Source organism: Podarcis vaucheri, assembly GCF_965113315.1.
Source record: "Podarcis vaucheri genome assembly, chromosome: 17".
In the NCBI taxonomy this organism is placed as follows: Eukaryota; Metazoa; Chordata; class Lepidosauria; order Squamata; family Lacertidae; genus Podarcis; species Podarcis vaucheri.
In genome coordinates this window covers 10,687,428-10,712,965 of record NC_138755.1, presented here as the reverse complement: position 1 = coordinate 10,712,965, position 25,538 = coordinate 10,687,428, and the positions used below count along the sequence as shown (strand labels likewise).

The window sequence follows — 25,538 nt, the reverse complement described above, 5'->3', positions numbered from 1 at the left end:
GCGTAGCGTGGGTTGTCAGCACCCGAGGCAAGGCAAGTAATTTGCGCCCCCTAACCCGTGGATTTGCACCCCCTAACCCTAACCCCCATATGTTGTGCCTGGTGCGGCCAGCCCCCCCTGCACCCCCCACGCTACACCACTGGTGACAACAGAGTCATTCTGTCCCAGGAAAAGAGTGTGGTCAGGATCTGCCCAGCATTGACCTGAAGCAATGGCAAAACAATGGTGGGGGTGGGGGCAAAACAAAACCCCTCATATTTGAGGCAAACTAAGCATTTTAAAGATTTGCTTGCCCACCCCTGAAAGTCATCCCCACCCTCTCTTTCACTGGGATCAAATGATTCCACGATAGTAAGGGTGGGGGTGGTATTGACACACCCATAACTTCTCCTTGAATATATCCAGCAAGCTAATGGTGTTGCTGCCTTGCTCTGGCATTCGAGGCCAAATCAACATGTGGTTGCAGTCATGCTGCTTTGGGTGAGTCATGGGCTGTGGAAGAGCCAGTAGACTGAAACTCAATCCTGCCAAAACAGACAAACTACAGATGGGTGGTTTGTGTGACCAGGGAGGGGATGCTCAACCTGTTCTGGATGGGGTTGCATTCCACCTAGGTAAAAAAAGGTAAAGGTAAAGGACCCCGGGACGTTTAAGTCCAGACAAAGGCGACTATGGAGTTGCCGTGCTCCTCTTGCTTCAGGGCAAGGGAGCCGGTGTTTGTCCACAGACAGCTTTCCGGGTCATGTGGCCAGCAGGACTAAACCGCTTCTGGCACAACAGAACACTGTGATGGAAACCAGAGCGCAAAGAAACACCGTTTACCTTCCCACCACAGCGGTTTATCTACTTGCACTGGAGTGCTTTCAAACTGCTGGGTTGGCAGGAGCTGGGACAGAGCAACAGGAGCTCACCCCGTTGTAGAGATTCGAACCGCCAACCTTCTGATCAGCAAGGCCAAGAGGCTCAGTGGTTTAGACTACAGTGTCACCTGCGTTTCCACCTAGAGAATCAGGCTCACAGTCTGGGGCTGCCAAAGGATCCACTTGTGTCTCCTTGGGACCCCAAGCATGGTATGCTTTCAGCATCCAAGGCTCATGTGCCATCTATGCCCCCTCCTGGATTGAAATGCCTGGCCGTAGTTCTCGGTACTTTGACATCCTCTAGACTCGACCATTCTAAGTCTATAATGTGCAAGGCTGCCTTTGAAGACTGCTCAAATTATTAAAAAACACAGCTCTGGGATAGTAACGGGGACCAGTCAACAGGAGCCAGTTTTAAAACAGCTCACCAGCTTCAGCCTCAGCCCAGTATACCTGAAAGAGTGTCTCCACCCCCATCGTTCAGCCCGGACACTGAGATCCAGCTCTGAGGACCTTCTGGCAGTTCCCTCGCTGCGAGAAGTGAGGTTACAGGGAACCAGGCAGAGGGCCTTCTCGGTGGTGGTGCCTGCCCTGTGGAACGCCCTCCCATCAGATGTCAAGGAAATAAACAACTATCTGACTTTTAGAAGACATCTGAAGGCAACCTTGTTTAGGGAAGTTTTTAATGTTTGATGTTTTATCGTGTTTTTCATATTCTGTTGGGAGCTGCCCAGAGTTGCTGGGGAAACCACAATTACCTTGAATTTCTGCTTAACCCTCAAGAAAGAAGGGCTTTTTCGCAGGTTTAATTCAAATCCATCAAACCACCTTTGGGGAAGGTTCTCCAGCAGGGTGGAAGGAGAAAAAACCTGCCCGTGTGAAGACCGCCTGGCGGAAACCCTTACACATATGGTTCTTAATTGTAAACTATATGCTGATCTCCACCAGCAAGTTCTAGATCAACTCTGCATCCCCAAATGGAAACCAGAGTTGGAGGTCATATATTTTCTATTACTGGGGAATGATCAGGAGCTCACCAAGTTAGTGGCTAAATATCTATATTTGGTTTTTTGTCGTCAAAATACACTGCAGACGTCTGATCTCTCTGGAGACCTAGAGATGTGACGATAGACTGCTCTGCCTCCTTTCTTTTAGCAAATGTTTTGTGCCACTGGGGGAGTGGTAATTCTGTATTGATCTGTTTTAGATGTTTGTATGTGATGCCAATAAAAGGTTTGATGATGAATATTCTGTTGGGAGCTGCCCACAGTGGCTGGGGAAACCAGCCAGATGGGCGGGGTATAAATAATAATAATAATAATAATAATAATAATAATAATAATAATAATAACAACAACAAACTATGGCAAGTTCTTAAAGAAATGGGAGTGCCTGATCACCTCATCTGTCTCCTGCGAAATCTCTATGTGGGACAAGAAGCTACAGTTAGAACTGGATACGGAACAACTGATTGGTTCCAAATTGGGAAAGGAGTACGGCAAGGCTGTATATTGTCTCCCTGCTTATTTAACTTATATGCAGAATTCATCATGCGAAAGGCTGGGCTGGATGAATCCCAAGGCGGAATTAAGATTGCCGGAAGAAATATCAACAACCTCAGATATGCAGATGACACAACCTTGATGGCAGAAAGTGAAGAGGAATTAAAGAACCTTTTAATGAGGGTGAAAGAGGAGAGCACAAAATATGGTCTGAAGCTCAACATCAAAAAAACGAAGATCATGGCCACGGGGCCCATCACCTCCTGGCAAATAGATGGGGAAGAAATGGAGGCAGTGAGAGATTTTACTTTCTTGGGCTCCATGATCAGTGCAGATGGTGACAGCAGTCACGAAATTAAAAGACGCCTGCTCCTTGGGAGAAAGGCGATGGCAAGCCTAGACAACATCTTAAAAAGCAGAGACATCACCTTGCCAACAAAGGTCCGTATAGTAAAAGCCATGGTTTTCCCAGTAGTGATGTATGGAAGTGAGAGCTGGACCATAAAGAAGGCTGATCGCCGAAGAATTGATGCTTTTGAATTATGGTGCTGGAGGAGACTCTTGAGAGTCCCATGGACTGCAAGAAGATCAAACCTCTCCATTCTGAAGGAAATCAGCCCTGAGTGCTCACTGGAAGGACAGATCGTGAAGCTGAGGCTCCAATACTTTGGCCACCTCATGAGAAGAGAGGACTCCCTGGAAAAGACCCTGATGTTGGGAAAGATGGAGGGCACAAGGAGAAGGGGACGACAGAGAATGAGATGGTTGGATGGTGTTCTTGAAGCCACTAGCATGAGTTTGATCAAACTGCGGGAGGCAGTGGAGGACAGAAGTGCCTGGCGTGCTCTGGTCCATGGGGTCACGAAGAGTCGGACACGACTAAACGACTAAACAACAACAACAACAATAATAATAATAATAATTGTTGTTGTTGTTGTTACTGATGAACTACTCCCCTGGCTGCCAGTTTGCTTCTGAGCAGAATTCAAAGAGCTGATGCTTACCTTTAAAGTCACTAATGACTTGGGAAGCTGGGCCTTGAAGGAACACTTTCACCCACACAACAGTGCCTGTACACCAAGTTCACCAGAGGTGGGCCTCATCCAGGTCCATCTCCCCTCCCTGCAGCCTGATAAGTTCTAGTGAGTGGCTAACTCACCACAAGATTAGCCTCTCCAGGGAGGTTTACTAGATAGAGCTGTCCTGCTCTTTCAGAAGAAGACTAAAGACTTTAAAAGACATAGATCATAGATAAGCAAACTAAGGTCCGTGGACCAGATCAGGCCCAATTGCCTTCTGGATACGGCCCGCGGACGGTCTGGGAATCATCGCATGGATCACCAGCGCACACATTCTTTCCCTCTCCCTCACACGGTGGCGGCGCCTCCTCCCTCCCTCCTCCTGGATTCTCCCCGCCCTGCCTAGAGGAGGAAGGGGGCTGGGCTTTGCTGGTGCCAGCAGCAGCAGTGCTCAAGCAGCTGCCATTTTAAGCAGCCCCTCTCAAGAGCCCTTTCACGCACCACTCATCGTTCTGCCATAGCCGCCAGCCCCTGCAGCTTGCAGGACACAGGTAAGCAGCCACTGGGGCTCGTAGTGCTCTTGTATCTCCCCCCGCCCCCCAAAAATATAGTCTGGCCCCCCACAAGGTCTGATGGAAAGTGGACCGGCCCCCTGCTGAAAAAGTTTGCTGACCCCTGATCTAGATTGCAGCTGGCTTTATTCTGTTGCTGTACTGCCCCACCCCCATCCCCTTACTTCCCCCCTCTCCCTGGTAACTTTTCATTTGCTGTATAAGAAATGCATAGCTTTATACATAACCAATTAAGCAACAGAGAAAACAGCGTTACAGAGCTGCTGAATGAGTAAAAAATGACAAACATACAGAAATGCAGTCGTGAATTCAGAGAATGTCGGATAGAATGCATATATCCCATTTTTATTCCCTTCATGACTTTTTCATCCCTTGTTTTATTATAAATATATGCTTTTATTTTATTTTTCAGTTGTATTGAAATTGGATTTTTTTGTAAACCACTTTGAGGGGTTTTAATAAAAAAATCGCTATATAAAAACCATAAAAGCACAAATAAATGGCACTTTACTCCATCCAAATAGCCTTCACTTTATCTCTAGGGCTCCCGTACTTCTGCCTACATATCCCCACACTTTCTAATTTAGACCTTTTCATTGGATTGCCCTCCCTGGAGGCTCACCCAGTTCCAAATTTAGGGTGTCTCTCCAGGGCCAGGTGAAGAAGACCTTTCTGTTTTGCCCAGATTCCATAAATGTTACCTACTCTGGTTTTAATCCAGTGAGCACTTATTGATCCTGACGCTTTTTGTTGCTCTGAATTGATTCTGCGCTCTGCTGTGTAAATTTTATATCGTCGTAACTGAGTTTTGCTTGATAATGCTTTTATGACTCTGTGAGCAGCATCAGAAGCGATTCTAAATAACAAAAAAAGGTGAGCATGCTAAGTCTTATGTGGAATCTACACACATATAAAAACTATTCTGAAAAGGTTTCTTTTAAAGCATTTTTAAAAATAAATTGAATTTTCCATAAGGCTCAACATCACCACCTAGTGTCACATTGTATATTGCACTTAAAACACACTTAAAACGTTTTATTTGCAGCTGTATAGCTGAGTCCTTAGTCATATAAACTCTGGCTGGGAGAGCAGGGATTATCTCTTAGGCAAGCAATCTCTCTCCCAGCAACATCACCAAGTTAGCTCAAGCAAGAGCAAGAATGATATTCCTAAGCAAACTCTGGATCTGTACACAATCCCTGAAACCTGAAGAACAGGGCAAGACTCACAATTGCTGCTATGAGACTCAGTGGAGCCGAGCTGGTCAGATGCAATCCTGCCCGCCTGCCTGCCTGCCTAATGTTGCTTCAAGCCTGTGCCTTTGCCTTGTGAGCTTTCTTTTTCATATTATATTCATTACTGCACATTATCATCACTTCCATGCAACTGATAATGCTCTTGGGATGCTTGTGTATGCGTGCAAATCTGTTTTCAGTACAGTAACTTCCCTGAGCATTAAAAGAGAGGTACACAGCCAATTGTTCAATGCTACCATTATATACCTGAGCAAGAATACAAACCAGTTTAATCTGACCCCCCCTCCATACCAAACCAGAGCCTGAAGGAGAACAAGTATTAAGAACCCTATTGGTCAAACGAAAGGCATTCCACTTTCCAACCCTCCAAAAGCCTCCAACAGAAGGCAGCCCAGTGACTCCAAACCACTTTCAAGTGAAAAGTGAATCTAAACACTGATGGACACTTTTTATGGTGTGTGATCAGCATGGTTAGAGTATAGCTGGGGGTCAAGAACAGCACCTCGTATCTGTCCATCTCATCAGAAGTGACCAAATGACCTCAAAAAGTCCAATGTCTATCTTTCTAGCTGGATAAGTTTCAGGGAAATCCTGTCCAGTGCTCTAACTAGGAATGACAGCTACTGCCTCCCCTTCCCTCCATGCAGATACCACTTGGAAAAGATTTGGGATGGATCTAATTGCAATCACCAGGCTTGGATCTATTACAAAAACTGGTTGCACTCAGACATATAAATCTGGCCGAGGGAGGACCGGAACAAAGAACTGGATTGCCTTGAACGCTTGAGACAATGGCAAACTATGTCAGCCTCTGTAAGGTTGTGCTCAGCGGGCCTTTGGCTATGCCTAATGCAGCAGGTGGCGCTGTGGGTAAAGCCTCAGCGCCTAGGACTTGCCAATCGTCAGGTCGGCGGTTCAAATCCCCGCGGCGGGGTGCGCTCCCGTCGTTCAGTCCCAGCGCCTGCCAATCTAGCAGTTCGAAAGCACCCCCGGGTGCAAGTAGATAAATACGGACCGCTTACTAGAGGGAAGGTAAACGGCGTTTCCTTTTTTTTTTTTTAATGATATTTATTGGGGGGGGAATTAAAATTACAGAAAAAACACAGCAGAAAAAGAGAAAAAAGAGAACAAAGGAAAACAAACCACATCACACAATGTAGGTTCAAAAAAAATAAAATACACCACACAGAGATAAAAACAAATCCATCATTCTTGAATCTTCAACTTTCATTACCTTCATTCTTTGACCTCCTCCTCCTCCCTTTTTTTGTATCCTAGTTATTAATTATCGCAGCAAATCCTTTCCATATTTCATAATATTCTATCACTACATTACCTTAATCTGTTTTCATCTTATCTTATAGAAAACCTTAAAACTTAAAACTTAAATCTTATTTTTACCAACTTCTCATAACCATAATATTCTTGCCTAATTCATTAGACATTTTTGCTAGAGCCAAGTAGTTACGTTCCAACATTTTTCTAACATTCATCAATTTTATAAACCAATCTAGTAAATAAATAAATAAATAAATAAAAACAATCCAATCTTCATCCAGTGTCCCTTCCTCCTGGTCTCGGGTTTTGTCAGTCCTTTTTATCCATTGATCTAGCGCATTAACCTGGTAACCTTATATCCGAGGCCCTTAAGTCTGTTCCATGTCCCTTCCGCAGCTCTTCTTCATATTCTCCTTAGTAATGTTTTTGACCCTTTTCAACAAATCAGCCCCTTTTCCAAAGTCCAGACTAAACTCCATGTAGTATTTAAAAACATATTTCAGAATCCCTCCAAGATTAAGAGCCTCCACAGCCCCGAACATCTCACGGCCCATTGCTAGACTTGGAAAGTCCAAACATCTCTGCAGAGGGGGGGTCTATCCAACCCCCCATTTCAAAACCAGTCCAAACTTTATCTTTCCAAATCTGGCTTTTTCCAAGTTCATTTGTCAAATCCAAAAGTTCATGTTCCTGCAGGGCCACAGCTCCCTCCATCTCTGGCGCCCAAGATTCAGCAACATCTTCTTCTCTCTTCTGTTCTGTCAGGGCACACTCCTGATCCAATTCCTGGGTGGGCTCCACATAGTTTCCCACTGCCTGTTCAAAAATTCTGACCGCATTAGTCATCAAATCCGTATTCTCATTTAACTGTTCCAGTAGGGCATTTATTTTACAGAGAGCACACAACAGAGCCTCTGAATACATTGTCCTACAAGGTCACAAGTCTATTCCCACGATTGTAATCTGTAACAGCTGCAAGCTCCCTGAAATTAGTTACAGTTTCACAGTCTCCCTCTAGGGGGGAAACTTCTATTTGTTCTTTCTTTTAAGGACAAATCTGCAACAAAGTTTCCTCTTTGAGATATTATGTCAATATTTTTTCCTTTAAAATGCAAAAGGGAACAGTGGAGTCACTATGTTTCTCTTCTTAACTATCTGTCAAAAGCGTTTGTCTCTGGTCAATGAGCTTCAAACGTCAGTCCTGACACCCCGCTCCAGATTCAGGACGGTGGAAAGTTACTTTACTTTAAACTCACTTCTGCAGGTTTAAACAGTCCAAAAAAAAGGATCCCCCTTCTTCTCCTGCTTCCGAAGGGGGGGTTCAACAATTTTAAATGATGAAAGTTAATCTTTTAGAAGCGATTTTCTGAGCTCTAGTTTACGTTGTCTTTGCTTTATTCTGTCTACAAAGAAACGGAAGGCTGACTTCCTGTTTAGACCTTCCCGTTTCAGTGCCAAATTGAAGTAAATTTTTAAGTCCAATTCCTTTCTACTCGCAAATCCTTATTTAAAGTCCAATTGTCCGAGATTTAAGTACTCACGGGTGATTATTTTAGAAGCCAAATTGTCCCAGGAAAAAGGCAGCGCTCTCCGGCAACGGCTATGTGGCTTCGCTCCACAGAAAAAGCGGTTGACTCTCAGCACCGCGCCATTTCCCCCTCTTCGCTTCGGAGCCCGTTAGTGGGTTCCTTTGTGGGTTGGGGGGGCGCTAAGGGTGCCCGCCGAGTCCCATGGTCACAGGCTTCATCCACCTGTGATTTTTCAAAGGGTCCCCACTTCGCCGTAGCGGAAAAGACCCGTTTCGTGCGGAGCTAGTCCCTCCGGATCAGAGGGAGTCCGCCATTGCCGATGGCGCCACCCCGGAAGTCGGTAAACGGCGTTTCCGTGTGCTGCGCTGGCTCGCCAGATGCAGCTTGTCACGCTGGCCACGTGACCCGGAAGTGTCTTCGGACAGCGCTGGCCCCCGGCCTCTTAAGTGAGATGGGCGCACAACCCCAGAGCCGGACACGACTGGCCCGTATGGGCAGGGGTACCTTTACCTTTACCTTTAATGCAGCGGGTGGCGCTGTGGGTTAAACCACAGAGCCTAGGACTTGCCGATCAGAAGTTCAGCGGTTCAAATCCCCGCGACGGGGTGAGCTCCTGTTGCTCGGTCCCTGCTCCTGCCAACCTAGCAGTTCAAAAGCACGTCAAAGTGCAAGTAGATAAATAGGTACCGCTCCGGCGGGAAGGTAAATGGCGTTTCCGTGCATTGCTCTGGTTTGCCAGAAGCAGCTTAGTCATGCTGGCCACATGACCCGGAAGCTGTACACCGGCTCCCTCAGCCAATAAAGAGAGATGAGCGCCACAACCCCAGAGTCGTCCGTGACTGGACCTAATGGTCAGGGGTCCCTTTACCTTTAATGCAGCAAAAACATGTTTTTGTCAGAAATGTCTTGCACCCACAGACACTTGCTAGCATTATGGCACACAAGGTGTGGCGCTGAAACATACAATCTGGTCATGCCCTATAGTGCCACTGTTTTAGATGGAAGCCATTCTCCGTATTAGTTTGGTCCTAGGAAAAGACCTAAATTTATTGGATGCTCAAGTTATATTCCAACTCTGTGGGCCTTGGCATTGGGGCAACTTAAGTGGACTATTGCACACCCTGGTGGTGGCCAAGAGGCTTCTGGGAGGAACCTATGTCTGCACTGATTGCTCAGCGGTCGGAAGACTTACCTACCATTGCAGCATATGAAAGAGCTGTCTTTGGCGGGTGGCACAAAGAGAATAAACACTCAGGAATTTGGGATCTGTACTTGGAATTGTTTGCATGAATTACATGCCCAGTGGGCATTTTCCTGCCCCACTTTCCCTCCCCCCCCCCAAGCTTCAGTGGTGCAATTAGTTAATTTTGCACCCTGGACTTTATGGTCTTCGGGAGATATGGGGTTAGGCAGACATGGGTGTTACTTTGGTTATCAATTGCACAGTTTCTTGTCTTCCCACTCATTTGTGGGGAGGGGGCTGGGCTGTGGGACCTAAGCCTTGGCCAAGAGATACAGCCATATGTGCAACCTCGAACGGCTTCGCCCTGCTGCTTGCTCATCCTGGCTCTCATCACATGGAAGCAGAAACTGGGCGCCTCAAGAGGCATGGTTCCAGAGCACGATTTGGGGTGGGTGGGGAATGATTATTCTTCAGAATTACCGGGAGGGTCCAACCAGCTCGCTGGTTCAACACTATGAGGCTGTATTACTCACCACCTCCAAAGAGTTGAAAGGGGGATGACTCTGGTGCTGCACTCGTCTTGTTTTTGCCTCTAGTAAACAACTTCCATCATTATGTTTGGGGCCGATGCTTTGCTTAAACCACTTTCAGCTCTCACAGAACCACAATTCCTCTGTCATCTGTTGTCTAAAACCATTAAAATGGGGGCAGTATGCTGGGTAGACGTGCTAAAGACAGACACCCCTTTGCTTTAACGAGGGATTGCTCATGGTAATGTTATGAACACAGCCCATATATTATAAGGCACACCCCCAACTCTTCTTGAAGCAGCCATCCTTTTTTCCTTTCCTTTCCCCCCAATAGTCTTCCACCTTCCTCCTTCCTTGGAGGTTTTTAAGCAAAGGTTGGATGGCCATCTGTCATGGGTGCTTTAGCTGCATTGCAGGGGGTTGGTTGGACTAGATGACCCTTGGGGTCCCTTCCAACTATGCAATTCTACGATTCTACTGAGGGCTCATCCACACTTAGCTTTTGCCCTGCAATTTCCAGGAACAGGTCCATTCTTTAAAGCTCCACGTCCAAGCACATTTCTTTTTACCTGTCACTTTCCCCTTTCCACTCTTTCATGCTGAATCGGAACAAATGGCAGTTCACAGTTTCCACTGATTGCCATTTGCTCCAATTCAGTGGTAAAGAGTGGGTTTTTCTGGGGAAAGCTTCAGGGTGGGGGGAAAATTGCCTGGACCCAGAGATTTAAAGCATAGACCCGTTCCTGGAAGCGCAGCACAAAATGAAGTCTGGGTGAGCCGTGAATCTGAAATGGTGAAAAGAGAGCCAGGGAGAATGTGTTCTAGCCCCTCCTCCCCAGCACAACCTGCCTCCTTCCCGCCCCCCTGATCTGACAAACTCCTGTCTTCCGATCCTTCTCCACCTCCTCCCACAGGTGCAGCGGCCCCTTTAAGACAGCTCCGTCCGGCTGCCAAGCACACAAGGATCCAATTAGGTCCTGCCTGCAAGACCTGGAAGCTCAGCAGCTGGGTGGGGTCCCCCTGGAAGCCTGCCTTTCTGGATCAGCTTCTTCCGCTCAGATAGTATGATGGCAGGGGGGTGGTCCACTTGGATTGGGACTTCATGGCTGGCTGGCTGGCAGGCGGGTGCTGCTGGTTCATAAGCAGGTCCATCAGTTGGTGCCAAGATCCAGGTGAATCTGGCATTGTGCATTTGAAAAAGAACCCTTCAGCCCTCCCTAACTTGCAGAGGCTGGGGGAGGAAATTCTATTTCCTGGATTCCAATCTGGAGTGAGGTGACGGAGATATAAGAACCTCCGCTTAGCATTTTTAATGAAAATGCAATCTGTGGACAGTTTGCCTGCTCATAACCAGGCGTATGCCTCCAAGATAGCCTATCCAGGTCACAACTGAAAGCCAGAGAGCATGGAAGAGGCAAAGAAGGGCAGAGCAAGGGAGATTCTCCACTGCTCCTCTTCTAATCTCTAAGGATTAAGGGCAAACTGAGAGTCAGGGCCAGGAGCCTGTTCTGTTCCTCGGCAAATAACATTCAGGACAATGGAGCTCATCCGGGACAATTGTCAAGGCAGCAACAAGCACCCTCTAGACCTTCCCACCTTGACCTGGGACAGGGGCCTCAAGGTGGGCTGGAGGGTGCTTAGAGAGGAATCTGCCCTGCTGCCCAGCTTTGGTGAAGACCAGTCGCTTCTGGGGGACATTAGATGAAGCCCCTGTCTGCTCCCTTTTCTTCCTTTTTCTCCCTCTTCCTTTGCAACAGCCATGGGGACCAGAAACAGGGTGCGCTGTGAATTCCAAGCCATTGCCTCTCCCTGGAAACGAAACAACAGGAAAGTGCAAAAACTCTATAAAGATTTTCTGTCCAGCCCACCTGTTCATTTTATGCCATTCAGGAAGAGCGCACAGTTGAAAGTCAGAGCAGTGCACTGTGAACATGAGGATGACCAGGTGGTGCTTTGCTCCTTGGGCCAAGCTAAACGCGATGCCATCCACACGATTGGTGCATTTTTAAAAGAAAGAAGCTGGTATGGAGCCCTCTGCACTGACTGGGGTTGCAAAGGCTTAAAGCTTCCCTGCCTGCCTGACCCTCCCGCCGGGGTCCCAATCCGGAAGAACCCCACACCTGCTGCTGACATATAAAAAAAGCATTTGCACCAATCACATGAACGTTGTCTCATGTGGCCCTTGTTTTTACTGTGCTCCCAGCAGCCACTTGGTTTGAAGACAGTCCCAATGTAGAGGATTGACCCAACTGGAGGAGTTCCCTGCCTTGGGTCACCAAGGGCTGCAAGGGTGTTCAGCAACTTGCCTGCACAGGAAGCAATGAGAAAAAGTCAACTCCATCCAGTAATGGTGAAGGTAAAGGACCCCTGGACGGTTACGTCCAGCTAAAGGCAACTGTGGGGTTGCGGCGCTCATCTCACTTTCAGGCTGAGGGAACCAGTGTTTGTCCACAGACAGCTTTCTGGGTCACGTGGCCAGCATGACTAAACCACTTCTGGTGCAATGGGACACCATGACGGAAACCAGAGTGCACAGAAATGCCGTTTACCTTCCTGCCAAAGTGGTACCTATTTATCTATTTGCACTGGTGTGCCTTCAAACTGCTGGGACAGAGCAACGGGAGGTCACCCCGTCACAAGGATTTGAACCGCTGACCTTCTGAGAAGCACATAGGCCATCTCAGCAGCAGGCCTTTGAAGAGACCTGAATAAGGGGGTGGGGGAAGCTTCTATTGGAAATTGTGTCTTAGTTGATAAATCACAACATCTAAGTTTGCAGCATTAACGGAAGGGGAGAAGAATTCCATCCTTTGCCTCTAAGGACTACAGGTATGAGGAGGAGGTGAAAGAATGCTAAGAGGTACCCGTGTTGCAGCCAATGATCCTAATGGACTGCCTCTGGAGAACACACCGTGCCTTTTCTTAAGGGCTCTCTCTACTGTCCTAGTGTGCAGTCGTGCTTGTAAAGGGCAAGTGGGCATTTGGTTACACGCTCACAACACATGCAAGACAAGGGAAGGCCTTTGTACTAGGGAAGGATGCATCTCTCGGGGGGGGGGGGTGGGAGGGGAAAGTCAATGGCCTGAACCATTTTGCTGGGAGTGTTAGTGGAAAGGAGCAAGTTTCTAGCTTCAGGGCAAGAGAGGTGGAAGTGCAAAAGAAAAGGCCCATTTGAGCTTGGCTGGCCACTCCCCAAGCCTTTCTTGCAGTGTGGGAGATGGGTGGGAGAGAGGAGGAGGAGGAGGAAGGACTAGTTTTTAATAAGAGTCTCCAGCTGGCATGAAAGAGCCAATTGTGTGATCTTGCCGAACTCCCAAGACCTCCTTATACAATGAGCCCCTTCAGCCCGCAGAGCTGAAAGCTGCTACCTTTTGCCCTGCAGGCAATGCTTGCTTGCTTCTGGAGCTCTGCAAAAGCATTAGGCCCCTTCTGCACAGCTCTTCAGAGGAACAGGTGCTGCCCCCTAGGGAAGAGGGGTGCAACTTTGGCAAAGCCAGGGCATGAGGTTGGTGTGGAAAAACACACAGCAGCAGGGGTGGGTTGGTGGGGAGACTGGCGTTCATCACAACAGACAAGAGTCCAATGCTGAACAGAACCAGGGTGGAAGAAACACACCATGTAGGTTTTTTGCCTCTACGGGGGGGAAAAGGCAATCTTGAATTTGTCATCTCCATCCTGCTTTGCTGTGGGATATGATCATTGGCTATCACTCCAAGAGAGAAGGCACCTGTTCTTGTGAAGTCAATAGGCCACTCAGGAGCTGAGGAATGCTGGGCTGCAGAAGAATTCTGACTCAAGACTCAACCATCTGAGTCGGGAAGAGATGATTATTCCCTGTCTGTAGACATCTCTTGCCAAACCTTCTTTCCCTAGATCTTCCTCCCTGCTAACCTATCAAATTAAGATTGCAAGAAAGTTCCCAAGTGGAGAACCATCAGGCAAAAGGAGCCTATTGTATTTTTGTGTTGGCCTGCTCTCATTTAACCCGATAACATAATCAGCACTTTCTTGGTGCTGAATTTGCAGTTCGTTGGCACAGGACTTCCTATGCCTTGGTGCAAAATCATTTTCAAAGTGCATATGGGCCATGGCTTCTATCAAATATAAACATTACACTGCATGCCATCTTCTTCCCTTGAATTTCAAACCCAAGTGCAATCTTTCACTTCAATATCAATAATAGCGTGGACTATGCATTCCAACTCACAATTAAAGTGAGCTGGCTTGAGATGTGCTCAGCTATCATCTGCATCACCTTTTGAAGGTGCCCAGTTCCCCCAGTGTTGACAGCAAAAGTAGTCCCCACTGAAAGAAGCTGCCCCCTCAGGTTTAAGTTTCTGGGTAATATTTATTTGGTGGACCATACAGAACAGGACCATACAGAACCAAAGCAGGGACATCACCTTACCAACAAAGGTCCGTATAGTTAAAGCCATGGTTTTCCCAGTAGTGATGTATGGAAGTGAGAGCTGGACCATAAAGAAGGCTGATCGCCGAAGAATGGATGCTTTTGAATTATGGTGCTGGAGGAGACTCTTGAGAGTCCAGTGGACTGCAAGAAGATCAAACGCATCCATTCTTAAGGAAATCAGCCCTGAGTGCTCACTGGAAGGACAGATCGTGAAGCTGAGGCTCCAATACTTTGGCCACCTCATGAGAAGAGAAGACTCACTGGAAAAGACCCTGATGTTGGGAAAGATGGAGGGCACAAGGAGAAGGGAAAGACAGAGGACGAGATGGTTGGACAGTGTTCTCGAAGCTACAAACATGAGTTTGACCAAACTGTGGGAGGCAGTGGAAGACAGGAGGGCCTGGCGTGCTCTGGTCCATGGGGTCACGAAGAGTCTGACACGACTAAACGACTAAACAACAACAACAGAACTGATCCCATTTCACCTTGAGCAAGCCTGTTTCTCTACTGGACAGTCCTGAGCGATACCAGAGAACTTGGTGGTGGGAAGCCCGACCCCCCCAGAGGAGTAATGGTCAACTAAGAATGGGTGGACTTTAAAACCAAGAGGAATGTGAGCTTTTTACAGGACCGTCTTGTTCCTTCCCCCTTAGGATGAAATTCTAAGTTGGTGCTCATAACATTTCCCACCCAATAGCCCTGCCCTCTGCATCCCCATATGTAGGGCTGGAATTCTAACTCAAGCAGCAGAGAGAGGCCCCACATCAAATTGTGGCTCCTTGCAGGCCCTCATTTGGCATTAATCAAGAGACAAGCCAAACAAACATATGCCAAAAAATATATAGGAGATTTTCTGGAGTCTGCTGCAGTCTATTTAATTGGGCCAAAAGACAATATGGGCTTGTGTGTCTGTCTTTTGCTTTCAAACAAAATTAATGAACTGAAAGTTAGTTTTCTAAATATTTCGCTTGCTCTCTCTTTCTGTTGTTTTCCACAAACCTAACTCAAGTGTTAAGTACTTGGGCTGTGTTCACACTCCCGTTTCCTGTGCAGTAATTTCTTTTCCAGTGCAGGGTTTTAATCCATGTTCACATGGCACTATCCAAAATGCACACGTATCCTGTTGTTGGCATCTGTCTGTCTCAAGAGACAATGGATTGTGCCTCAAAATACTACTATTTGATGTGTTGTTTCTCAAACCGACTGGAGTTCTTAAGCTGTTCCTGATACAACTCTACGTAAGGGGCAAACACCTTTGACAGGGTAAAGACATCCCGGCTGGCCGATGCTCCCTGGGGTGAACGCAAACGGAAACTAATCTGACACTAATGAAGCTGTGCTGATGTGAACATCTAGAGAGGAAAGAGATGTGAAATGCCTGAGACCCCGAGAGCAACTTCGCTAAGGTGGTAATGTGAACAGACCCTAAGACCCCAAGATAACAAAGTAGGCTGGACCCACCATTTAAAATAAGTAGATAGGCTGGTCTTATTGCACCCTCTCTTCCAGAATTCCAACCCCGTCCATACGAATATTCATCCAGTAAGTCAAGCAATAGAGCTGTGAGTTAAGGCACTGCACTCCTCTGCCCCAGCACAAAATTTCTTCTTTGTGTCTTTGGCTAATTTGGAGTTGGGACAAAATCTGTGTTGTTACTGGCTGCTTTCTGCAAAGATCTATCTGTAAAAGGACAGCTTCTGGGACCAAGGTAGTGTCAGAAACTTAGATATAAAAGCTAGGTGCCAAATGGCTCCTTAAACCAGGGCTACATTTGCCAAAATGGAATGCCTAGTTGCCATTTTGGGGCCAGATACGACTTTTGGGTTCCTGAAATCCATTCTGATTGTGCAGATAAGATATAGCAGATAGAATTCTACAGGATACGTTGCTAGTGTGTAAAAACAGTCAAGATCCAAGGATCCCCAGGCATGAACCTCCAGGTTGTGGAGATGTCAAGTGCCACCCTGGTGCCCGGGCATATTCACTTGGTCGCAAGTGGCCGATAGCCAGGTTCAAAATGTACCTGGCGCCTGGCAAATTTCAAACGCTGGGCCAGAGTGACACTTTGAGAGCCCTTTTCCTCTCGCTGGAGAATTTGGTGTGGCTAATTCTCATGCCCTGAGAATCAGAGAGACAGCATCATTTTGTCAGACAAGACACAGGACAGAGCGCACACACACACTGAAAAACCAAAAGCCTCCTCCTCTTCATTTTACAGTCATATGTGTGTGCAAAAGGGCTTTCTATAGCCACTGCCTGTCACCACCAATAAGCCAGGCTCAATTAGACCTTCAAGCCATCCACAGAAGACCATTAATTAGTTAATTCTTAATCACTCTCTAATCGGCTCATCGCCCCCCCCCCGCTCCCCCAGCTGTGATCCTGCTCCTCACACAGTAGGGGATATCTGCAGGTCACAAGAACAGTGTGAGGCCAGGACACAAACTACTGCTCCAGACATACCTGCTTTCTCACGAAAGCCCCCACTGCCACCATCTTTATCACCATGTCCCCAGGAGGGCACAACACAGCATGAGGCTACGTCAGCTACCATGTATTAGCAAACATGGCCAGTGACCCCAGGATGATGGGCGTTCAAGCCCAACAACAGCTGGAAGGAGACAGGTGGATCCAGCCTTGAAAGTGCAGCATGACCAGTTTCCTTCTCCAAAATGCTACTAGGCAGGTATTATCCAAGCCAGAGCAGCTGCATTCCTGAACCACACTATGATGCATGCCATTGGGCCAAAAGGATATTGCAGGTATGTGTCCAGACACTAGGAGGATGCCTCAAAACTCTCTGTACCACTAATATCTAACAGGCTAACACCATAGGAGGAGGAGGGAAGCTTCACGGGTCACCTAGTCCAACTCCTGTCCAAATACGTAGAGAATTCAGAGCTAGAGCATCAACCTCTATTTGAAGACTTCCCAGCAATGGCACTGTGATTATCTGGCCAGGAACAGTCACTGACGCTGTTGACCAACTGGAGGCTGTCAGTTTACTGCACATTGTGCATCCCACCTGCACTGCTGCTATCTTCAAGGAAGGCACTTCCATACGCCAATCGTCCACCCCCACAGCTGCCCAGAGGGCAGCCAGCCAGCCATGCTTATTCCCTTCTCAGAAGCTGGGAGGGATGAAAGGTGCTCTTAAGCCACAGAGCAAGTCTATGGTTGAGTCAGGAGTGGAAAGTAGTTAATGAGAATCACAGCAGGCATCACAAAGATATCCTCGCCAACGCAGCCCAAAAGCATGCTTCAAAGGACACACACAGATACAATTGCTACACCTTTTTAATAGAGATCAGAACCTTCAATTCCAGGCATTCTGCAAACTGCACCTTATGTCCTGGGAGTCCTGCTCCAGAATCCCAGTTGTGTCAGTGAAAAATGTCCCTTCCTGTCCACTCTTTTTGCATCACATACTAAGTCCTGGGACTGAGAAAAGAGATTTCTCCGCCTTGCCAGAGACCCTGCCTGAAACAAATACCAAACAAGGTGGTGGCAGGTTTTACTCCTCCCCGGGGGTGGGGGTGGGGGGGCTCAAGGACACTCACAAATCCAGACTTGCTATTCTCCTACTTCTTGCTATTCTCCTACTTCTCCTGAAAATCTACAGCAGCAGCAGCAGCAGCGTTAGAGCTAAGGTGGAGAACGGCATCCGGCTGACACATTGGATTGGGAACTGGCCCATCCTCCATGGACGACTTTGACAGGCAGCCTAACATGATCCAACTTTAAAGGAAGTTCTGAGAGCACACTCTGAATTCCTCTCTTCCTCCTTTGCAGCCCCAGCATGCATTCCGCATCAAATGCTAGCCCTCTGACTGTGATCCCCTGGTGGAGCATTCTCAACGAGGGGGCTTGTGTTTGGTGCCAAATGTGAAAAGTGTCAACTAAATGCAAGGCCTGCCCGCTTGCAGAAGAACTCCTGAGAGTGTACTCCTGCCCCATCTGACTGTCATATGATGCCAGGTTGGTGTAGCGGGGCGGACAACTGTGCAAACCAAATTAGGACCACTGGCAGACTTAATTTGGCCCACAGGCCAGAAGATTATATGCATCTCTCTCCCTCTCTTTCTCATTTGTTCTTGGGATAATAAGGCAATAATCACGACCCATAGCTATTACCTCTTTCTCCTTCCTATGAACACAATACAAGCCTACAGTGTCCAGAGACAAGCAAAGGGACAGAAACAACAAACAGGAATACTCTTCCAAATCCAACTCGTCATGGTCATTCTTAACTCTTAATTTGGGGGCATGTGCAAGGTTCACAGCGGCAAGAAGCAACATCAACGAGGAGGCATTTTAGCACTTGAACAAACAATTTGCAAGAGACTTGCAAAGGACAAGCTTCCACGGTTTGATAACAGCAAGCGAGAGCAATAAACTACAGCCCTTGCAAAGCATCTGGGTGTTCTGTAAGGGTGACGCATCTGCACGCTCCCACCCTCTGGTTCTCCCGCTCCCCCTGAAGCTTGGCCCAGCCCCATATCCTATGTCAGTCTGTCTTCTCTGCCTCCTGTCTTGCTTTCCCTGCCTGTGGAGCAGAGCAGAGGCACATTCTGAACCAATAATATTTTGTTGCAACACTACAGTCAAGAAGAGACCCTCCTTCACATAAGAGGAATGTAGTGTTTTGGGGGGCTATTCTACAACAAGGCCTGGGTGAGGCATTTCCCTTACACCCCCTAAAAATTAGTTTCAGCCAGCACTAAGCTTCTCTCCAAGTGAACACTTGATTGTATCCTGGGGAGACTTGCTTTACATGTCTGTTAGCTTTACACCATGAAACTCCACTGGGGAGCATTTTCAGGTCTGCATTATTCTAAACAGCTTCCTTCTGCAACAGGGCCTCCAAAGCTACCCAGAGGATAAGGTTGCGATAGAACAATGGCAGTGCATGCTGAAGCAGCTTCTGCCACATTGGGTTCACAGAACTGTGCAAAAGTAGGTGGGAGAGGGTTCTGTAGCAGGATCTCGACCCAGGAGCCAGCTCCTAGCATTCCATCCCAACTCTCTCAATGTTCTGGCAACCACTAGTGTGACCAAGAAACAGCCCAAGGAGGGGCTGTGCCAGGAGACTCAAGGCTGCCCACAGACATTTTACGTTGTCTCGATCTGGAATATTGCAAACAGCTGAAAGATGACCAAACACCGCTCTCTGTTCACTAGGACAGCAGGAAAGTTTAGCAACACCCCCCCCAAAAAAAAGTTTCCCGAAATGCACCCCTTTATTTTTGCTTTTGTTGGTGAGCAACTACCACCCACTCCATTGGGTACAAAATAAGGACTACAGCTGGAGACAACATTGCAGCAGGAGAAAAACCACTCTCTTACACAGACACACAGACTCTGGGTTTCCTGGCCTCTACACTAACAGGAGTATTATGAGGGTGTTAGGCATCCTTCAGTGTTGCTTTAGACACACTGCATCCCTTGCTCTGCCATAGGATCTCTGCAATACAGTGGTACCTCGGGTTACGTATGCTTCAGGTTACATACGCTTCAGGTTACAGACTCCACTAACCCAGAAATAGTACCTCAAATCGTGCTCCGGCGGCGTGGCGGCAGCACGAGGCCCTATTAGCTACAGTGGTCCTCAGGTTAAGAACAATTTCAGGTTAAGAATGGACCTCTGGAACGAATTAAGTACTTAACCCAAGGTACCACTGTATACCATCTGCAACCGAGATGAAAATTCTGGTCCCGGCTGCATCTTCCTGGACTCCAGTTCTCACCATTCCTGGCCACTAGCCATGCTGGCTGGGGGGTGATGATGGGAGCTGGGGTCCAGCAACACCTGGAGGGCCTCAGGTCTGTCGCACCTCAACCTACACAATCTCAGCCCATCAAGGCCACCAGCAGTTTGCTACTTCAGCGCAAGTCCAGAAACAGGGCGCACCCGGTGTGTCTTAGCTTGACTGAGTGCCCACTCAAGTTGGAAAGGGTTCACAGCCAGCCTGCAAGACTCTCTGTGGACAGATGGAGAGAGTGCTCAAAAATTGGAGAGGTCTTTTGATAAAGGTCCTGGTCCAAGCTTCCTGTTGCTCAGCAAGCCCAGGGGCCCCAAGGAGGCAGCAGGACTTGCTTGAAAGGCGCTGAATGCCCTTCTCTCCCAAGGCTGCTGGAGGTGGGATATGGAGCTAGGCAGCCTGCTCTGGTTTCCTGCAGGATGGCTATCCAGATGTTCTCAATTATGCTTCTCTCTCTGCACCAGCCCACCCCCGTCCGCCCCGCTGGCTATTTTCCGGGGAGCCCAACCGACACCCCCCTCCCATTCCTCCAGATCTTGGCCAGAGATTTGACCGTGGGCCTTTCCCCTCCTTTCTCCCTCCCTCCTCCGGGTGCCAAACCCCGCCACTCCCGCCTGCTTGTCCCTGCTGCCCCACCGATTCTTGCGGGCAGAGCGCGCGCTCCGATGCCAAGCTGCCCTCCCCGGAGGTCCCCAAGCGCGGAGTTGGGTGGGGTGGGCGGCCGAGAGAGAAGGCGATGCGCGGAAAAACAACTTGGAGAAGCCGAGTTCTGCCTGCCAGCCCAGCGAGGGCGGCTCTCGCTAATGGCCAACAGCTGGACGCCAACCACCCCCAACCCCCCCCCCCGCCCGAAAGGCGGGCGAGGCAGCGAGGCGAGGGCGGGAGAGAGAGAGAGGCAGCTACACAGATGTCATTTGTTCCTTCGCTCCGGCTATTTCTTCCCTCGCACACATGGAACGCGCGCGGGTGGGGGGGGGAGAAGCAGCGGTTTAAACCAAATTAAAACGGGGGGAGCTGCGTCGCGTCTTCTTCCCTCAGCGCGTGCGGGGGTCTCTTTCGCTTCGTCTGGGCTTTGAGGCAATTGGCAACCCCCCCCCCCTTTTTAACGAAATAAAAGAAGCCAGCTGAGGAGACTTGAGGGCGCAAACTTCGTCCCCTCAGGACTTACCCGGAGCGAGGCGCGCGCGGGGCGGAGGGCTGCCCGTCTCTCGCCTTCCCTGAGCCGCCTTGTTGGGGTCCCTTCCTAGAGCCCGAGGGGCGGGCGGGATGGGGGCAGAGAGAGAAAAGGGGGGGAGAGAAAAGGAGGGGAGGCCGTTGAGAAGATGCCGAAGTTTGGGGAGGCGCCTGGGGAGGAGCGGCGCCCCCGGAGCGGGAGGGGGCGAGGGGTAGCGGGGTTAGCGGAGCATCCTCTCAGCCGCCCGAGGTACCTTCTCCTCTCGGCTCCGTCGGCTCCGCGCTGGAGAAGCTGCCTCGCCCGCCGAGCGGGGTCCCCAGGGCTATGCCAGGCTCCGCCCCTCCCGTTGAGGCCCCGCCTCCGCCGTCGGAAGGGCAGCGGCGAGGAGGAGGCGGAGGAGAAGCGGAGCTGCCCCGCGAGCGGTGGGGACGGACGGACGGCGCCTGCTTATGCCGTCCCGATCGGGCCAGAGAGGGGCCCATCCAAGCCGGGCGTCGTCTTCTGCCTGGTTGTTTGCACGCTCGTGGGAACGCAGAGCCCCGTGAGACCATCGGGGGTCCCTCCAGCTCCGTGTTTCCCAAACTTGGGTCTCCCGCCTGTTTTTGGACTACAGCTCCCATCATCCATAGGTAGCATGACCAGAGGTCAAGGATGATGGGAATTGTAGTCCAAAAAAAACCAAACACCAGGTGAAGAGCCAGGTTTGGGAAACACTGTTCTAGCTCAGTATTGTCCGCACTGACTGTGTGTGATGGCCTGGGATTCGGACTCTGAACCTGAGGAATCCCAGCCTGCACAAGATTCCCTTCCTCCAGAACCAGCTGAGCCGGGGCTGGGGCTTGAGCCTGAAGGGTCCTCATCTGTGCTGGATCCTCAGGTGCAGGCGCCAGCTGAGTCTGCTCTGGCTCCGGAGGTGATGGAGGACCCATTGCCTGCAGGTGCTCCTCTCTCAGCCCCGTCAGGGGAAGCTGAGGTTGCCTCTGGGTCCGGTAACCCTCCAGCCTCTCCTGAGCTGCAGAGGCTCAGGGCAGAGAGGCGGAGGGAACTAAGTTCCCGCAGGAGGAGTGCTTGCCTCCAGGCCAGGCGAAGCGAGTCACCTGTGGACCGGGGCCACCCTATGCCTCGGGGGAGATAAAAGCCAGCCAGCCCCAGTCCCAAGTTGTGGGAGCAACAGTGTTGGTAGCCTGTTCCTGACTGTACCCTGTCCTGCTCTTCTGCCAGAGTTCCTGACCTTGCCCGACTCCCTGCCTTGGACCCAGCTTCAGCTTTGACAGACTGCCTCCATACCGCACCCTCGACCTCGGACTGGACTTGGACCTCGTCGCACGGATAACCCTTGGTACCAGCACACTGTCAGCCCATGGGGTAATCCATCTGCCTCAGTATTGCCTGCACTGACTTCCAGCAGCTTTCCAGGATTTCTGGCAGGAGCCTCCCGACTCTGATCTGGAGGGACTGAACTTGGCACCTTCCGCTTGTGAGGCAGACGCTTTGCCACTGAGCTGTGGCCTTTGCCCTTACCCTGCTTGCCATTCCCAACAACTGACAGTGGAGGGATTGCCTGGTCGGGCTGGCAGCCACTGCTCCTGGAGCCTCTGACCCAGACCGGACCCTTCTGCCGCCTGAGGCAAAATGGGGAGGTGCTGCCCTGCACAAGCGCCACCCATCCATTCCTTGCCACCTCTGTCCAAGCCTCCCTTGCTGGGGTCGCATGGCTGTGGCTTCTGGGTTCCAGCGAGATCTCGCAAGAGCCCTGTGAGTTCACACAGAGGCCTTGCATTCCCAGAACCCCAGTGAGAAAGGGATCTCAGGAAGGTCGTGGGAGGACTCTGCAAGATCTTGCGGGGTTCTTGCGAGATTTCACCAGAAGCCCCCACAACTGCGGGGGCACACCCATAAAGACACCTGTCTCAGTCTGCCTTGTGGAAGGGCCGACCTTGCTGTGTACACACTGTCAAGTAAAAACCCCACTTATTTTGGTTGAGCTTCCTCTTAAATGCATATCAGCTGCAACCAATCTTGATTTTAATGGATTTTTGTATTCCTTCTTATCACTGCTGTTTTTCTAGAACTCGCCATGAAAGCCTCCCTCGTTCTCTTAGAATGCCAATGGCACCCACCTGAGAGGTGCTGGGACTGAGTTCTGGCTGGGGGTGGGCAGAAAGTGCCCTGCTTGTAATATAGCATAAGCAGTCTGCCCCCTACTCACAACTCCGCCTCTTTAAGCTATGCGCCTCGGGCATGTTAACTGTCAGAACTGTTGTGCTGGCATATCGATCATGGCGCTGTGGTGGCTCTCTCCGCAGAAGGGTGCAGAAAGAGCTGTGTTTTAGCGTGGAAACTTCTCAAGCACCTTCTCTTCCCACGTGAAAAGAAAATAGGAAGATCCATCTAAAAGATAAACCAAGGAGAGGGAGTCACACGAAGCTTAAGAGTGGCAGAGAAATAGGTTGTTGCTCAAGTCAGAACAGTTGCAAAGGAGAACGCTAGCTTTCAGGGGAGATGCCTGTTCCCCCACCCCCTGAAATGCTAAATTTAGTGCACAGCAAGAGTTGACAAAGTAGCCTCCAGGGAGAAAGTTCACACACACACTTACTTTACTTGATTGCTGAAACATCAAAGGATGTTTTGCACATGTGTAAAAGCCTCCGCAGCTCTAACACCACAAAAATAACTTTCATATCAGCTCAGCTGCAGGACCCTTCGGTGGAGTCAGTTCACAACTTGAACTGTACTCAGGAAATATACATGCACGACCAAAGTGGCAGCCTCTTGCAAAGGCAGTGGGGGGGGCTGGGTTGGGGAGGGAAAATGTCTGCCTAGCAACAGCTTCTGTCACTTCCAGGCAGACTACAGGCTGCCATTGCCCACATTTTCAGGAGGAGGCAAATGGACCAGAGGAGGAAGCTGGGAGGGCAGTTAAGTGGGTATATCAAAGTTTATGGTGCAATGGCAGCTCGGGCACATATGTGCTGTGCTCTAGGCCTAGTTGCACACATGGGAGAGTTCCTTTGTCAGTGATTTGTTCCTAATAATTTGAACGGTCTTGATAAGAAGACACTAGAGCTCAGGGACCCAAATAAAGCTCGTTGACCGATCCTGTCACTCAGAAACAAAGAACTGGGTATGCAGAAAGGCAGCGATGGGGAACGTGGGGGCCTCAATATGTTGCTTGGTCCCAGCTCACATCAGGCCATAGGGACGCGGGTGGCTCTGTGGGTTAAACCACTGAGCCCCTTGGGCTTGCCGATCAGAAGATTGGTGGTTCAAATCCCTGCGACGGGGTGAGCTCCCGTTGCTCGATCCCTGCTCCTGCGAACCTAGCAGTTCGAGAGCACATCAAAGTGCAAGTAGATAAATAGGTACCGCTCCGGCGGGAAGGTAAACGGCATTTCTGTGTGCTGCTCTGGTTCTCCAGAAGCGGCTTAGTCATGCTGGCCACATGACCCGGAAGCTGTATGCCGGCTCCCTCGGCCAATAAAGCGAGATGAGTGCCGTAACACCAGAGTCGGTCACGACTGGACCTAATGGTCAGGGGTCCCTTTACCCTTTACCTTTACACATCAGGCGTAGCCAGCATGGCCAGTGGCTCATGGCCAAGAATGATGGCAGCTGCAAGTCCAGGAACTTCTGGAGGGACCATGGGTTCCTCACGCCTGCAGAATCTGCTGTGCACTTGAGAATTGTGGGCACTCTGGCAAGATGCATTTAACAGGGAGAGGAACGACACAAGGCATGTATATGGGTGGGACCTTCCTCCTCAATTCATGTTGATGGTAAGGAACTTTCTGCCCAACCCTTAACTGAGCCAGGACAACTTCCTTCTTTCAGTCCTTAATGCATCTGACCATAATTGAAGTCTTGGCTTCAGGTCAACAAGCTTGTTGGTCTGGTCTCCTCACAGCTTCTCACAAGCTGGGAGGTAGATCAGCTGGCAGAAGTCCCCTGAGTCACAAAATAGTCCCTGTAGGCCTTTTAATGGCCTGGTCTTTCCTGTAAAGATTTCCAGTTCCATTACATCTGTGATATTCAGCGGTTGCCCCAAACACAGAGCTCTGCAGACATCGAAGAAGGGAGAGCGTGGGCAGTCTCGTGATTTGGATAACCGTTCAGTTCCTCCTAGCCAGTTGCCAGCAGCTAGCATGCCTATGTATCAGAGCAGTTCCTCTTGAGCTCACCCCAAGGGGATTGTGGTGGGGCAGCTTCCCCCTCCTCTTATCGATACATTGGTAGTGGGTAGGAGAGAGTTGGGGCAGCAGGCAGGAAGTGGTCACCCCATGAGTGTCGCCCAAAGGGAGGGCACAGATTGAGCAGACAGCTGCTAGGAAGTGATTCATTCAATAACAGAGGAGGAGGGAGAATAACATGAGCAAATGAGACGCTCATGTTACATTGGGTGTCATTCTGGCACAGGTTTGGAGGGGATCCCAATTTTTGTAGTTCGTAGTTAATAAGCCTGTCG

The 25,538-nt window shown here is 49.5% G+C and overlaps 1 protein-coding gene across 4 annotated transcripts in view; it reads right to left on the bottom strand.

Moving 5' to 3' along the window:
• Positions 1–21,397, bottom strand: part of KANK2 (KN motif and ankyrin repeat domains 2) — an 82,720-nt gene extending 61,323 nt beyond the window's left edge. The window contains exons 1-2 of one of the 4 annotated variants that reach the window (XM_082204676.1): positions 21,330–21,397; positions 21,071–21,145 (exon numbers count right to left, since the gene is read on the bottom strand). The gene's annotated coding sequence lies outside the window, so the exon portion shown is untranslated. Of the gene's footprint in view, positions 1–20,051; positions 20,122–21,070 lie in introns of all 4 variants that reach the window. The other 3 variants (XM_082204677.1, XM_082204678.1, XM_082204675.1) reach the window with 3 other exon arrangements.
• Positions 21,398–25,538: the final 4,141 nt, after the last annotated feature.